Source organism: Phalangium opilio, unplaced genomic scaffold (assembly GCF_054372755.1).
Source record: "Phalangium opilio isolate 3A_F unplaced genomic scaffold, DU_Popi_V2 ptg000537l_1, whole genome shotgun sequence".
NCBI classification, from domain to species: domain Eukaryota; kingdom Metazoa; phylum Arthropoda; class Arachnida; order Opiliones; family Phalangiidae; genus Phalangium; species Phalangium opilio.
Window position 1 is genome coordinate 496,135 of NW_028324243.1, and position 15,209 is coordinate 511,343.

Consider the following 15,209-nt stretch of genomic DNA (forward strand, 5'->3'; position numbering starts at 1 on the left):
TAATTTTAAGTAATAAGTTAAACATTTGCTGAGCGAGCGAAGCGAGCTCCACGATTTTGGACTTTGATCAACTGTGATCTCGCTATTTTTGCGTTTAAACCGTCATAAGACAAATATATTACGTTTAACTTTGTGGTCGAGAAAATAAATAACACCGAAAGACTCAAAAATCCCAAAAAAAATGACAAATAGTAACTAATTTTTGGAAAAGTGACTTTTAGTAACCGAATTTGAAAAAAGTGACTTTTAGTGAAAAAAGTGACTTAGTATCAGCCCTGTACCGTATTTCTCAAGGGGTGAGACTACTATTAAAGAAATTCAGAAAGTATAGCTAAAATATGCTTTACAATTTTTTGTAATGCAGTAGGTCTTAAAATATAGAAATTTTTTATTTTTAATCTAAAATTTAATACCTAAATGAATACAAACTAAGAAAATTAAAAACCAAATGTGAGGGGGCGCAGCCCCCTCACATTTGGTTATAGCAGGGGCTTGAGCCCTCCCTGCCCCCCCGGTTCCGACGCCACTGTTTAAGCCTCATAGATATAATCGAAAAAATTTCATAAAATAATTAACAGACATTATTCATTCGTATTCAGTCGCTGCTACACAGATTTTATTCTAGGAGAGCGATAGCTCTCTTAGATAAGACCTCATACCGACTTTAATGTATAAGGATGGTTTTTTGATTGGTTATAACTTTTTTTGTATCGTATTAACTGCTTTGAAAAAATTCCACAGAACTACAATTCGGGCCCTCAATATGTGGTTAAAATTTCAAAAAGATCCACTCATTAGTTTATTTTATAAAAAATAAAGTTACTAAGGGTGGTTTTCATTTGCATAAAATGATTCAGCCCTTTTGGTGAAAAAGTTAAATTTTCCCATAGAAATAACATGGAGTTTTTTTCAAATTTAGCCATTTTGTCGCAACCCTTTTGAAATGAAATATTCGTTTGTTACGTTTGGGAACGGTTTTATATCAAAATTTAAACCTTTTTCTAGGACCATTTTTAAGGTTTTTGAGAAAAATTAATTTTAAGTATGTTTAATTTTAAATTTTAAAAACTACCCCAATCTGCGATATTTTAGCATGGATACGCTGTTTTATTGGTAAATATCAGCGAGACCAATATTGGCCTTTTTTTACGTATAGTTGCGTCTTAATAATCCGATTGTTTTTTCTTAATGCCTTTTGGTTGAAATGGCCTATCGATAGTGAGATAAGACTGCTTTAATATTGCCGCCGTGACAAATTACCCCGTTTGTGGCCGCCATTTTTTTAAGGAGAAAAAAATTTGAGAGTGGGTCCTTTTTCGTTGCCATTTTCATATTTTTTGAGGATTTGCTCATGGATGGATTTTAAATATAATTTAAAGTAGGTTTCAAGCTTTAATATAAGCCTAATTTCATAATTTTCCACCTTTTGATTGTCCCACAATCTATTTCTAAACTAGGCACTTTTTTTAAGGCGGTGAAATTGCGCTAAGCCTTGGCTTAACGTTCATTTTTGCCGTTTAAAAAAATGTTTACCTCTCGTTGCCCTTTACTACTTCGCCTTCTCGTATCGTCGTACTTTAATTAAAGTTTAGACTTTGAAAGTAGTGCTTTGTTTTCTTAAATATTACTTAATTGTATAAAATTTCAATATTATAATTGCATAAAACGAATTCAATTTTGTTTGTTGATGGGACGCGCCTTGCATTTGAATTTCGTTCCCTCGAAACTACCCCCCGAAGAATTTTTATTTATCGCCGTCTTTCGGTCGCTTCAGCCCGAAAACAGCTGTAGTGAGAATTTAGAAATGTTATTTATTAAAAATGTATGCGCTCAGTGTGTTGTTGCACATTTTAATGCTTCTAGAAAATCGTGGTGCGCGTCGAGGTTTACGAATCCAACGTGTGTTGCGAAATGAAAATCAAGGGTGGATACTACATGATCTATGCTTTAAAAGGAATTTGACCGCGCCATGCAGTCAAGCAAAACGGTATTAGGCCTTGCCAAAACTTGACTGAGCTATTGCGCCTTGTCAGATTATCTTGTCTATCTAGACTATCAATGATATAATAAATTCACCCTCGGATATCCTGTGACGAGGAGATGGTTTTAAAGTTACTAACACTCGATTTTGGAGGTAGATACTGTCTTGTGACACTTGATGTAACGATTTTATCTTATAAACAGACTATTATCATAAGCCCATATCGTAAATTAACCGCTGTTGATATCAAAGCTTAATTGAAATACTGATACCAATTTTTTAACTCAATGAATCATCAAAAATTATCTACTAAAAGAGATATCTACTTATATTCCATTCAAATTTCTCGCAACATTTCTAATTAACGAGTAGAAATGTGCAAATGAAGTTCAAACTGATTAATTGGGCAAATTGCTATATTGGTCACCATTACCGATCACAGATAGATTTGCGCCCTTCAGTAGTGTTTATTATGCTTGTGAAATGGATAGCGAAATCTGTGATTAAAGTTTAAAATAGACATGAGCAAAAACGGCTTTATTCATATCAACTCTATTACCGAATATCTAAATTTGACTAAAATTAACAAAATATTCTATTCATGGTTAAAAATCTTGTTTGAAGCAGCAAGCCATCTAATCCTTATTTACCTTCTTTTGGAAAAAAATAATAGGTTGATACCTCTTTCAGTAGATTATTCATTGATATTTCTGTTTCATTGAGTTTAAAAAAAATTAGTTCCACCATTGGTTAATTTTCAATATTGACCAATCGATAATCACAAATTTTAATAACTAAATTATTAAAACCGGTTCAAAACCATATTAGTTTTGAAACGATTAAATTATAATTTTAAACATATATACTAGTTAATTCCTCGTAGGTAATTAGTTAATTGTCTTAGTCAAATTAATGCTGAATATTACATACAAAAAGTAAATAATAAATTCAACTTCTAAAATTTAAATGTAAAGTGTGTGCATTATTTCCCAATTAATAAAAGATATCCACTTATTTTCATTCAAATTAATTACTAATTTGTGGATAATGGATAGAAAATGTCGAGCTCTAATTGCGATATAGCTAAAATCAATCCCACTGGCTATTTATAATACAATATAACCTTTGCCCTATGTTTACTGTTTTGAATTTTATTTGTGAAATTTAAAACATAAAATAGTATTACAATTTTTTTAATTAAATAATTATTAATAAATTTCAATAAAATAAATTCTGGTTAAATACATAACACTACTTTTTACTAAGTTTCTGAAATTATCAGAGCTAAATATCAAAGACACATATTTAATTGCTCTCATTTCGACATAACTGCAACCGTATAGATTCATTCATTTAATAACATTTTTAAAGGGATGTATTAACTTTTAAAGGTGAAAACCCAGCTGACTTAGAACTTTAGAACTTAGAAGTAAAAAAATACCAGGCTGCCAGGCTGTCTCTAACACAACAGAGTTGGCCATTCTCGCTTATGAGAAATGAATCCTTGTCATATGCATCTCTGGACTTTAGGAGCTCCAGGAGTCAGACTCCCAACTGAAGCAGGGTGGGAAATAGGGATTTTTTTAAAACTAGACATTGGGCCAGCGACCCCCTGCCCAGGAATAAATGAACTGGTCCATGACCATTGACCAGGGCGCGGCGTCTGCTAAACTAAAGAAGTGGGTAATTAAAATAGTTGAGATAATGTCTGGATCCTGGTTACCCTAGAATTTCCTTAGTGGTCCTGTGGTCCACTGCTCCCCCTCCGATTTAATTTTTAAACTGGTCATTTTCCCTGTGCCACCGCCTTATTTACAACGCTGAACCAAGAAGTTATATCAGTATCTCAGAGAGAAGATATAAATTCGCCAGATTTCCAGCTTTATTTCCAGTCCTAACGTAGGTCCGCAGTCAATCCCCGTCTCTAAATTACAACCAGCATCTCATTGGTTCTTGAAAACTCACGTCAGCGCGACGACGCGAGTGAGGAAAATTTCCGACTGAGGAGAGGCGAAATAGCCCGGCGCCTCCTTTTACGTCCCCCCTTGTATTTTGAAAGGGGGACTGGGACTATGGCGCGCGAATACAAAGGCATCTTATATCTTCTCTCTGAGATACTGATATATTTTCTTGGCTGAACTGAAGATTTCTTTTGACCGGACCATAGCCTACTCGATCACGCGCAACACGTCGCAAGCTGCTTGCCCTATAGCGCGAGTCAGGGTGGGAAATAAGGATTTTTTTAAACTGGACATTAGACCAGAGACCCTCCTGACTTGGAATAAATAAACTGGTCCGTGACCATTGGCCAGAGCACGTCGTCTGCTAAGCTAAGGAAGTGGATAATTAAAATATTAGAATTTTAATGTGTGGACTCTGGTTACCCTTGAATTTTTTAGTAGTCTCGTGGACCACTGACCCCCCCCCCCCTCCGATTTAATTTTTGAACTGTACCAGGCGATTTTTAAACTCGTCATTTGCCCTGTGTTACCGCCTTATTTCCCACGCTGGCACGAGCTGCTTTGCGTTGTCGAGTGCGTGATGGAGCGGGCTATGCCTGGAGTCCCAACCCCCGTTACTTACTACCAAAATACCCACTAGCATAGCCCACTCGATCACGCTCTCTTTTCCCCGGCTACATATTTTGAAGAGGGCACTTTTTAGGCGTATTTATTAACAATCTTGGATCACCTTTGTGGACTTTTAGGGTAGCCCTTAAAAATTGAGTCGGCATTGCCCTGACTATATTGTGTTTAAGGTTTATAAGCTTAATATCAAACAGACGTTAGTTAATGCTACAAAAAAGTTCGAAATTGAAAATCTCGGATCGTCGTTGAGAAGTTTTAAGGACATCCGAATTTCATATTGGGCTTATGAAAAGTTTGAGCTAAAGGTTAAACAGACATAGGCTAAATCAGCGTTTTAAAAAATTGTGTAAAACTGTCAATTTGGTCCTATTTGTGGAATTTTTAGGGGAGCGCCTCGCGTTTCAATAAAGGGTTGTAAAAAATTGTATTATGTTAATTACAATAAGAATACAAACTTTCAATGAGTTACGTTTTTATTTTTTGGAGTATCATTATAAATAAATGACTGATTGAGCAAAAGTTACGGTCCCATTTTTATATGTTTCTGCTTAGTGTAGATTTTGAAAATGTAAAACAGTTTCTTAACAATCTTAATTAAAATGAAGACTGAAGGAGCAGATATTAATCAAAAATGTCTTGATTAGAATCAAGTCCTAAAAAGTATCGATAAGACTGAGGTTATCACTTGACTGAAGGATCAGATATTAACTTTTCTTTTTAATTGAAACTTAAAGGCATGCTTAAGAAAAAACAACGTTCCATTACCGTTTTCCGTTGAAATAACTTATTTTACAGGTAATCAATTTCAAAAATTTACTTATCTCGGGTTTTCGGGCACAATTCCATTCCCCCAAAACATTTTATCATTACATTAATCACTTTTGAGAGATAACGTGTCAAAATAAGCTTTAAAACAATAGAAAACTGAATGAGCGGTCTGTTTAGCCATGACCAAAACCTTCAAATCAGTGTTGCTAATGTTAGAAAGTGGATTTTCCCACTTCCATTTTAAAAATTTGCCGCATTTCCCACACCCCCTTTTTTACAGTCATATTTATCTGGACTATTTTATCATACTAAGTTTAATATGGAATATCACTCCGCATGGCTTTGACAATATGTACAAATGCTATAAAGCTTTAAAATTCTCAAAATATGCTTTCTTTTTTTTCAGTGCCAAACTTAAAATCACCGAATTTATTTCAAAATGTCGCTTGAAATTATTAAACCGGATAAAATTTTGAAAATTTCGCACTATTAACCCTTGAACAGGAAAATTCCGACATTTCATTGATTTCGGAAAAATATTACTTTTTCCCCACAGAGCCTAAAACCAAACCTAAATCTCCCACGATGTGGGAAATTACCCACACATTGGCAACACTGCTTTAAAAACTTACAACAAGCACACTTTCGAGACATGTTCTGAACAAATTAGTGCTTAACCCGCTAATAGTACGACCACGGAGAATTGATGTAAACTGTAGTTGAAATATATTCATGTGCGACCCGCGGCACTGAATGGTCTCTAACCATTGTTTGAAACTAGAGAGAGAAATAGTGAGCAGCATTAATCATGTCCTGAGCTATGAGAATGAACAGTATGACTGTTGACTGAAGTACACTAGACGTTACATCATTTTTCATAACCACGAGTAAAAATCTAACTGTCCCTACTTAATTTTCCGCCATTGTTTTAAAACGTATCCACTGCGAAGCATGCCGGGCACAAATGAGGGAATGTCATACACGTACTCTCTCAAAAGTGATTAATGTAATGATAAAATGTTTTGGGGGAATGGAATTGTGCCCGAAAACCCGAGATAAGTAAATTTTTGAAATTGATTACCTGTAAAATAAGTTATTTCAACGGAAAACGGTAATGGAACGTTGTTTTTTCTTAAGCATGCCTTTAAGTTTCAATTAAAAAGAAAAGTTAATATCTGATCCTTCAGTCAAGTGATAACCTCAGTCTTATCGATACTTTTTAGGACTTGATTCTAATCAAGACATTTTTGATTATATTGTATTGACGTAAATTTAAATAATACATTCAAATTTAATATTTTTTTTCATTATTCTAAATATAAGCATATTTCCAATTTTTAGTAATTAGTTAAAATTAGAAAATATTCAAATTTAAGAGTTTATCTTTATTTGGGGTGTAGACATATACTTTAGAACATTCATTGCAGAGATAAGAAAACTGAAATGTAAATAACTGCAACGGGATTGGAGTGCAGGAAGTGTATGTTTTGGTTAAGAAACTTTTAATGATGAAAAATAAATAGAGGCTACTTGTGGATAAGTTGCCGGTTCATGGAAACCCCCGGTTATGAGTAAATAGAAGGTCAATGCCATCAATAATTTGAGAAATAAATCATGATAGAGGTCTCTGGTAGTAGGTCAAGTAAACAGTTAAAGTCGGCAATAGTTGGGTAAATAATCTATGTTTACGATCAGGGGCGTCGGAAGTGTTTTGAAGTTGGGGGGGGGGGCTCGGGTTCCGATGAAGACCAAGGAGGATGTATGGGATGACGCCCCAAACCTGCTCCGGAGCGTCTTTTGAAAGCTGATGTCGTAATTTACACAAGTATAATTTTAAATAGTATAATTATAGATATACACCGGGGATGAGACATGAAACAAATGCTTAAGAGGATTGGGATATTCACCGGGGATGAGGCATGAGACTGTAAGGGGTATTAACCTGGAATGTGACTATGCATAAGGTATTGAGGGCTGATACTCACTCATACGCTCAATTTTAGTTGAATAAGTGACTAATTAATTTAGAAATAGTAAGCAAAAAGTGACTAAATAGGGGCAAATTAAGCTATAAAATAAGGGCACTTTAAATGAAATGTTTTCAGAGATGACCGATTTAAAAGATATTTTAAAGGTCGGTGTCGTAATTAAGCCCAATCTATGGTCTTAGATATTTCCAGTCAAAGGAAAGGTCACCTCATAAAAGGTCTACGGCGAAATTCAATTACAGAATGCAAAGCAATTGATGCCGTTTTAAATCAAAAATAAAACAAACATTCATTTGAATTGGATTAATTTTAAGTAATAAGTTAAACATTTGCTGAGCGAGCGAAGCGAGCTCCACGATTTTGGACTTTGATCAACTGTGATCTCGCTATTTTTGCGTTTAAACCGTCATAAGACAAATATATTACGTTTAACTTTGTGGTCGAGAAAATAAATAACACCGAAAGACTCAAAAATCCCAAAAAAAATGACAAATAGTAACTAATTTTTGGAAAAGTGACTTTTAGTAACCGAATTTGAAAAAAGTGACTTTTAGTGAAAAAAGTGACTTAGTATCAGCCCTGTACCGTATTTCTCAAGGGGTGAGACTACTATTAAAGAAATTCAGAAAGTATAGCTAAAATATGCTTTACAATTTTTTGTAATGCAGTAGGTCTTAAAATATAGAAATTTTTTATTTTTAATCTAAAATTTAATCCCTAAATGAATACAAACTAAGAAAATTAAAAACCAAATGTGAGGGGGCGCAGCCCCCTCACATTTCGTTATAGCAGGGGCTTGAGCCCTCCCTGCCCCCCCGGTTCCGACGCCACTGTTTACGATAGGAGGCTTGCAAAAAATCAACTATATCGAAGTGGAAAATCCCCGTTTCGAAGCATGACGCTGATTGTCACGTGATACAAGAGTAAAATTCCCTTATCTCCGATAGTTGAACATCTTTTCACGCCAAGAGTATAAAAGTCCGGCGTGTACATTAGCTATTCATTTTCTGTTCTGGACGACTTCCTCACTGCTCCCAAGTTTCTGTTAGAAGTTCTTTCCAGAAGGTTAGAAAAACTTTTACGGCTTAGCACTGAAAATACTTGTTATTATCCCTGAGATTTTTTTACTGTCTTTAAGAGATAGTTATTTCTGATCCGAGATTAAGATAGATACAAGTTGGGAAAACCAAAATATTACCTCTCCGAGTCAAGACGACTACTTACAAACTTATTTACCCAGATATGGAAATGTTTCTTAAGTTAAAATTTATGAAATATTAAAGCAGTATACAAAGCATAGCAAATATACTGTAAATCAGACGACATTTTACATCCAATAATGATATACTTGTACACATTAAAATCATCCGATTGGGGAAAAACGGGAAATGAAGAGATAAAACTTTGGAGGGATATTACCTTTACGTGTTTGTAAAGGCCCAATTTTCTACTCCTCAACTGTATGCCCTATACGTTCAAAGCCATATTCACAACAGGGTTGCCATGTAAACACTATCCTCTCGTTTCATCTCAACAATTTTCTTAGTTTGTCAACATGACTGTTAACGTTACATAACACCAAAGCTTATTTGTGGCTACACACACTGAAAGTAAATGCGTACCATAAAAAGCATGAAAACACGAAGCTATTATCCGATTACGATCAGACCTTTCACTGGTCTGGGCTGCGTTCAGCAGAGCTCACCGAAAAGACAGCGGATTTTGGAAATGTTTGCCGGTGAGGTCTGTCGTCATAGCTTTTCTCCGGTCATCGGCGTTTTATAAATGACGCTAGCGCAATAAAGCGTGCAAGGTACCAAGGCTTAACAAAAATTGTATGATAACATATTTATAGAGATAGATAACAACTTTTATAATTAAAATTAGAAACTAACATATCTCTTAAAATTCTCGCGTGATCAACTGGTTTCACGCCAATTAAATAGCTATACTCCCATAGAGCTATTTGTATCAAAGAAAATACACGCCCCAGGAATGGAAAGTGTAGCTTCCTCTAGTGTAAATTTTTGTCTGGCCCCTCCTAGTACGCTCCAAAGGCTGGCTCGGTTGACCAAAGGATTTCCGGCTACATTGAAATAGCATAGACCGGAAGTTCCTTGGTCAACCCAACCCCAGACATAGCTTCCATTCCTGGAGCGTATATTTTCTTTGTTTTTATTAATTCCTCCATGGTTTTTTCGCCAAGCTGAGAACTACGCGTTTTACGTCACGTTATCCAGAAAGCCGACTATTTTCTTGGAAGACCGCGCTAGCTCAGCGCTAACCACCGTGACGTCAAAATTCAAAAACAAAATCCCGTTATGTAGGACACTGCTAACAGCGCTGGGCTCTGCTGAACGCGGCCCAGATTTCAACCGTGATTATAAAATCTAAGCCTAATAATTTAAAAGTGTATTTAACTTTCGGCTCACTCTGAACCGTTAATATCTCTGCATTACAGAAACGAAAACCAAACCCAAGCGTTCACTTTTTGGTTCACTTGGCCTATTGACAAATAAAAGTTCATTTGACCAACATAGTAGCGTTGTTCTTGTATTCACTATAGAAAGGATAATGCTATAAACAGATGTAGTATAGCTTAAGTAATATATAAACATCCATTTTAAATAATAATATTAAAAAAAATCTTTGGAATATCAAAATGAAATAGAGCTTTAAAGCTACAAAAGTACTAAATGCATCATAATTACGAAAAATATTTCCACATATTCACTTTATATTAAGGATAAAGGGAATATTATGGTTCTGTAGGATTTCTTTACACATCAAAACAAAACGAACTTCTAACGCAGCGCACTACTGTAACAACGGACGGACACACACAGACAAAAACATAGACTGCTTTTTAACTCTTTCCGTATTAATTTTGAATTGAGAAACAAGACTATCTTAAATATTAAAATAAATATCATTAATATTTAATATTTTCTTCGTTAGTTATTCGCCTTATTGAACGTTACATCGTTTTTAAAAAGAACAATTAAACATTCTTGAGAGACTTGACTAATATTGGCGTTTGAATTGAAGCATACGCCGGTTGCTTTGCCTTACTCAAATAGGTAGTATATAAGGGTGTCGAACTACAGCTAAAAAGCAAGAACAACCGCAATTGCGAAAACCTATCGTGGACAACCCACCCTAGGGAGGCTAGACGTTTCTCGTAACCCTAGCTGATCGCCGCGAATGTCTTAAACCCAACGATGACGATGGAGTAGAAGCCAGGTGTGCAGACTGGTGTCCATGCGGGATGGACAAAAACAAAGACCAGAAGATGGTGGTGTAGAAGGCAGGTGTACAGACTGGTGTCCATGTGGGATGGACAAAAACAAAGACCAGAAGATGGTGGTGTAGAAGCCAGGTGTACAGACTGGTGTCCATGTGGGATGGACATAAGCAAAGACCAAAAGATGGTGGTGTTAGAAGCCAGTATGTACAGACTGGTGTCCAAGTGGAATGGACAAAAACAAAGACCAGAAGATGGTGGTGATTAGAAGCCGGTATGTACAGACCGGTGTCCATGTGGGATGGACAATGACCAAAATATGGTGGTGATTAGAAGCCAGTATGTACAGTTTGGTGTCCGTGTGGAATGGAAAAAGACCAGAAGATGGTGGTGTGAAAACTCAAGTAGAGGAGCCATTTCCGTGACTGTGAATGCAGTTCGGAAATGGCGAACACGTTTGCTCCGATTTGGAAACTGCGAACGCGGTCACGTGGGTGTAACAACAGACACACACACACACACACAGACACACACACGGACACACACGATCGTTACAGAACCTCTCCGTGACATACGTCACTCGGAGAGGTAAAAAGTCTATTGTTTTTAAGAGAGAGTTAATTTTGAGAATGTTTAAGTGCGACTGCGATATTTGCGAGCGCGAGTACGTTAGATCATGGGACCCTACGAGGCATAGAAGTGTACGCAATGTCACGAGACGCTCTACTCTACTTCCCACGTGGTCGGCAACAACTTATAAGGTAACAAGCGTACTTGATTTAACTTATCTAGCTCTAGCTCCGACACTAATTCCACCCCTACCCCCGATTCTCCTACCCTTAAGGAAATTACTGTTCCACCAACTTCCGACTCTCCTTCCCCCACGAACATTCCAGTTCCTCCAACCCCTGCCCCTATCCTCCCGGTCCCACACATTACCGAGTACCCTAGCAGGCTATCCCTTAATTTCTCTGGACATTCTATAAGCACGGTGGAGTTGGATAGCATGGAGGTTCAAGCTATGCGCGACCTCATCAAGAGTAGAGAAAGTAGTCTGTCCCCTCCCTCTCCATCTCTTTATTTCTCTGGGGAGCCTTTAAGCATGGAAGAGTTAAATGCCCAGAAAGCCCGAGCTATGCGCGAGCTTATCATGTGTAGGGGTAATCGTTTAACCCCTCCCTCCCCTCCCGAGGCCAAGCGGCCAAAACTTACCCATTCCACTCCCAACCCTATTCTCCCAACTCCTCTCTCTGTTTTTGGCTCTCTTTCCGAAGTCGCCACCCACTCCTTTCCCGATTCTGTTCCCCCCACCTCCCCCCTCGTTTTTGGTTCCCCTTCCGGCGACACCCTGTCGTCGGACCTTTCATCCCAAAATCTAGATGAACTACCTGACGATTTCAATCGTGCGCTGCACGAGTTCATGGAGCGGGAAGAGGATGTTGTCGAAATTGTCACACTGGAAGATACTCCCCCATCACCTTGTATCGCGTGTTATATTTGCGACAAGTGGTTCGACGGCCAAAACGAGTCCGATATACACATTCGGAGCACATCCGAGGTGCCGAGGAGCGCACAGCCGATACGACTAGCCTGGATGAACGTGTAATGGAGGAGGGAGACGTTCCGGACCTTTCGAGCTAGGAGGAACGCGACCTTAACCGTTTCATGGACCGAGAGGAGGAGGAGCTAGACTTTCCGGAACTTTCGAGTAAAGAGGAGCGCGACGTTCAAGGCTTCATGAAACAACAAGAGGGTGGAGGTCAACCACCAGAGGGGCTGAAGACATAAATTATTTACCCAACTATTGCCGACTTTAACTGTTTACTTAACCTACCATAAGAGACCTCTATCATGGTTTATATCTCAAATTATTGATGGCGTTGACCTTCTTTTTACTCATAGCTGGGGGTTTTCATGAACCGGCAACTTATCCATAAGTAGCCTCTATTTATTTTTCATCATTAAACGTTTCTTAACTAAAACAAACCCTTCCTGCACTCCAATCCCGTTGCAGTTATTTACATTTCAGTTTTCTTATCTCTGCAATGATTGTTCTAAAATATATATGTCTACACCCCAAATATAGATAAACTATTATATTTGAATATTTATTAATTTTAACTAATCACTAAAAATTGTAAATGTGCTTATATTTAGAATAATGAAAAAATATTAAATTTCAATATTTATTATTTAAATTAACGTCAATACAGTATTTCACTAAATCCTATTTGAGTTACATACACTTTTAGAGACCATTCGCTTACAGAATTGAAAATTTAAGAAAGAAGAATTATTAAATATGTTAACTATCATCTCTGTATTTAAATTTGACACAGCATTAGAGTAATGACTATAAACACGTTCAATCTATTCCATCATTACGCAGTCATGTTGCATCTGCGATGGGCGGTCTATAATGCAACCATTGCTGTTATTCTTGATTCCCTCAGTCAGTTGCTGTATAACTATTTCCTTAATCGCGCTCTCTACACGTTTTGATTCAGTAAGGAATGTCACCACCTGTATGTGTTCTTCCAGGAAGTTCTCCCATAGGTATGAACCTATAGCAAATCCATTCTGATAAGTTACAAGTTGAATTCTCTTGTCCGCCGACCCTTCGAAAAAGCTCGTGCTATTTTGAGCGTCATCCTTCTCGAAAAGTTTATTTATGGAATCCCTCATCCCATGAAGTTGCGTGTATTCATCCTCACTTAATATAATCCCCGTAGAACCATCGGTCATTCCTAGTCAAATATTACATTCCGCTGTTACACTGACTGATTTAGTTGAGGAAATCTCGAAAACGTTGGACTTATCCCTAAATATTCACATAAAAGAGAATTAAGACGCGAACTAAGATTTAAACATAACACTAAAAAGCTAAGGAGAAAGTATACTTGCATTACGATGACTTGTAAAATGCCTTATTCTCAAACCTACCACGCCTTTTCAACGTTGGAAACACATCGTCAAAAGACCATATGACACATGGTCGTAAGCCTAACACTTGGCGGGGGTTTACCATGAGTTGACAGCCACATTGCCGAAAGTCAATACAACATCGTCTTAAGCCTAACTCCCCGAACACGGGTTACATACTTCATAATTCAATCCTTATCAGTGAGGTCATGCGTTTAACATTTTCCTCGAAAAAAATAAGATAAGATAACGCCAACGGGAATAGATAACCTTATCTCGAGTGGCCGTCATGAGATTACAAGCCACCATGAGGTTTCACGCTAAGTCTGACGTCACGACTTTCACGCCAATTTCTCACGCCAGATCACCCCACTGGGACACCTCCAACACTCTGCTTCTAGTGATTTATATTTAACCCAACAAGCACATAGGTTTATAATATCTGTTCCATAAGTTTGTCACTGGTTACTGCAGAGCTTGTCATGAAGTGAAGTAAGTGAAATTTCATAGATTCTCGTGAAACGACGCCAGGTGAGGCGTTGTCAAAGGCTAAGTACAGACTAAATAGGAAGATGGATTGCAAAACCACCTGTAGTAGATTCTCGCGTCGTTCTCGAAGACTCGAACTAGTTCTCAATAAGTCTCTAGCATTACGAAGTATGGGAAGTGTCAAACTTATGGAACGCATCTTATAAACTTATGGTATAGCGTTTTAGGATTCAATTATTGTTCTATAGAAAGCTGCTGATAAACCAATCAAGTAGTTTTGAAAACATTGATTTCTAATTGTGTACTTTTTGAAAACATTGATTTCTAATTGTGTACTTTTTGAAAACATTGATTTCTAATTGTGTACTTTTTGAAAACATTTTTGCAGCGTTACATTTGAAAATGTAAGTAATTTATCCATTTCACAGAATCAATATCAGTGAAACCTAACGTTCGAGCAATAGGCAAAGAAAATCTTACTACTGTCACATTTTTTAGAATAATTCCCTAAACCACTTTAGTAAGTAAACAAGAGTCAGATGTAGCTTATAATTATGCGTTCTTTAATTGTTATTGCTGTTTTTTTTTCGTTTTTTCATTGCAAACCTTTATAACATTGTTTTAACAGAAAATAGTTGCAAGTTTACGAACGTTCAACCCAGAAGGTTACAAAAATGAAATATCAATTGTTATTTTGTATAAAACCATTTGTAATTTTTTTAAGCCATATATATCAACTTGTAGAACGAGTAGAAAACCCCAATAGACTAACATTTTTATGTAACAACAGGAATTTATGGAGGGGTTGGATTCGTTGGAATGGCTAAGGTCAAATCCTAATCGGCGTGAAATGATCTTGGAAACAACTGGCGTGGCTTAATTTACGCTAGTGACGTCATAGCCTGACGTAAAAATCGTATTTACCACTAAAATTATTTTCATTCATTCATTCATTGGCTGCCAAAAAAACTTGTTTGCTATAATTCTCCACCCTCTACCCTAGGTCCTATGCCTAGGCTGAGAGAATCGAATATGAACGCGAACAGCGGCGAATCAGCGCATTTAACTTTAAAAAATCTAAAAGGTCACTTCTGCCATGCTTTTTTTAACGAGTCATGACATTTTTCGCCTCAGCTAAACAGACGTAGGGGAAGGGGCTATACACTTCTAAAAAAAAGGACTCGCCTTATGTTTCCACCATCAAGGGTACAACGAGAGCCCCTTTAGCC

At 37.0% G+C, this 15,209-nt stretch overlaps 3 long non-coding RNA genes across 3 annotated transcripts in view; 2 read left to right on the forward strand and 1 right to left on the reverse strand.

Annotated features, from left to right (window-relative positions):
- LOC149588658 (uncharacterized) overlaps nucleotides 1-15,209 on the reverse strand; it is a 422,944-nt gene that overhangs the window by 306,880 nt on the left and 100,855 nt on the right. The gene's annotated exons all lie outside the window — the stretch shown is intronic.
- LOC149588671 (uncharacterized) lies at nucleotides 625-3,226 on the forward strand. The gene is made up of 2 exons (XR_016379809.1): nucleotides 625-1,790; nucleotides 1,864-3,226. It is a non-coding gene; the product is annotated as an uncharacterized LOC149588671 (long non-coding RNA).
- LOC149588672 (uncharacterized) lies at nucleotides 3,412-5,072 on the forward strand. Its single transcript, XR_016379810.1, has 2 exons — nucleotides 3,412-4,739; nucleotides 4,830-5,072. It is a non-coding gene; the product is annotated as an uncharacterized LOC149588672 (long non-coding RNA).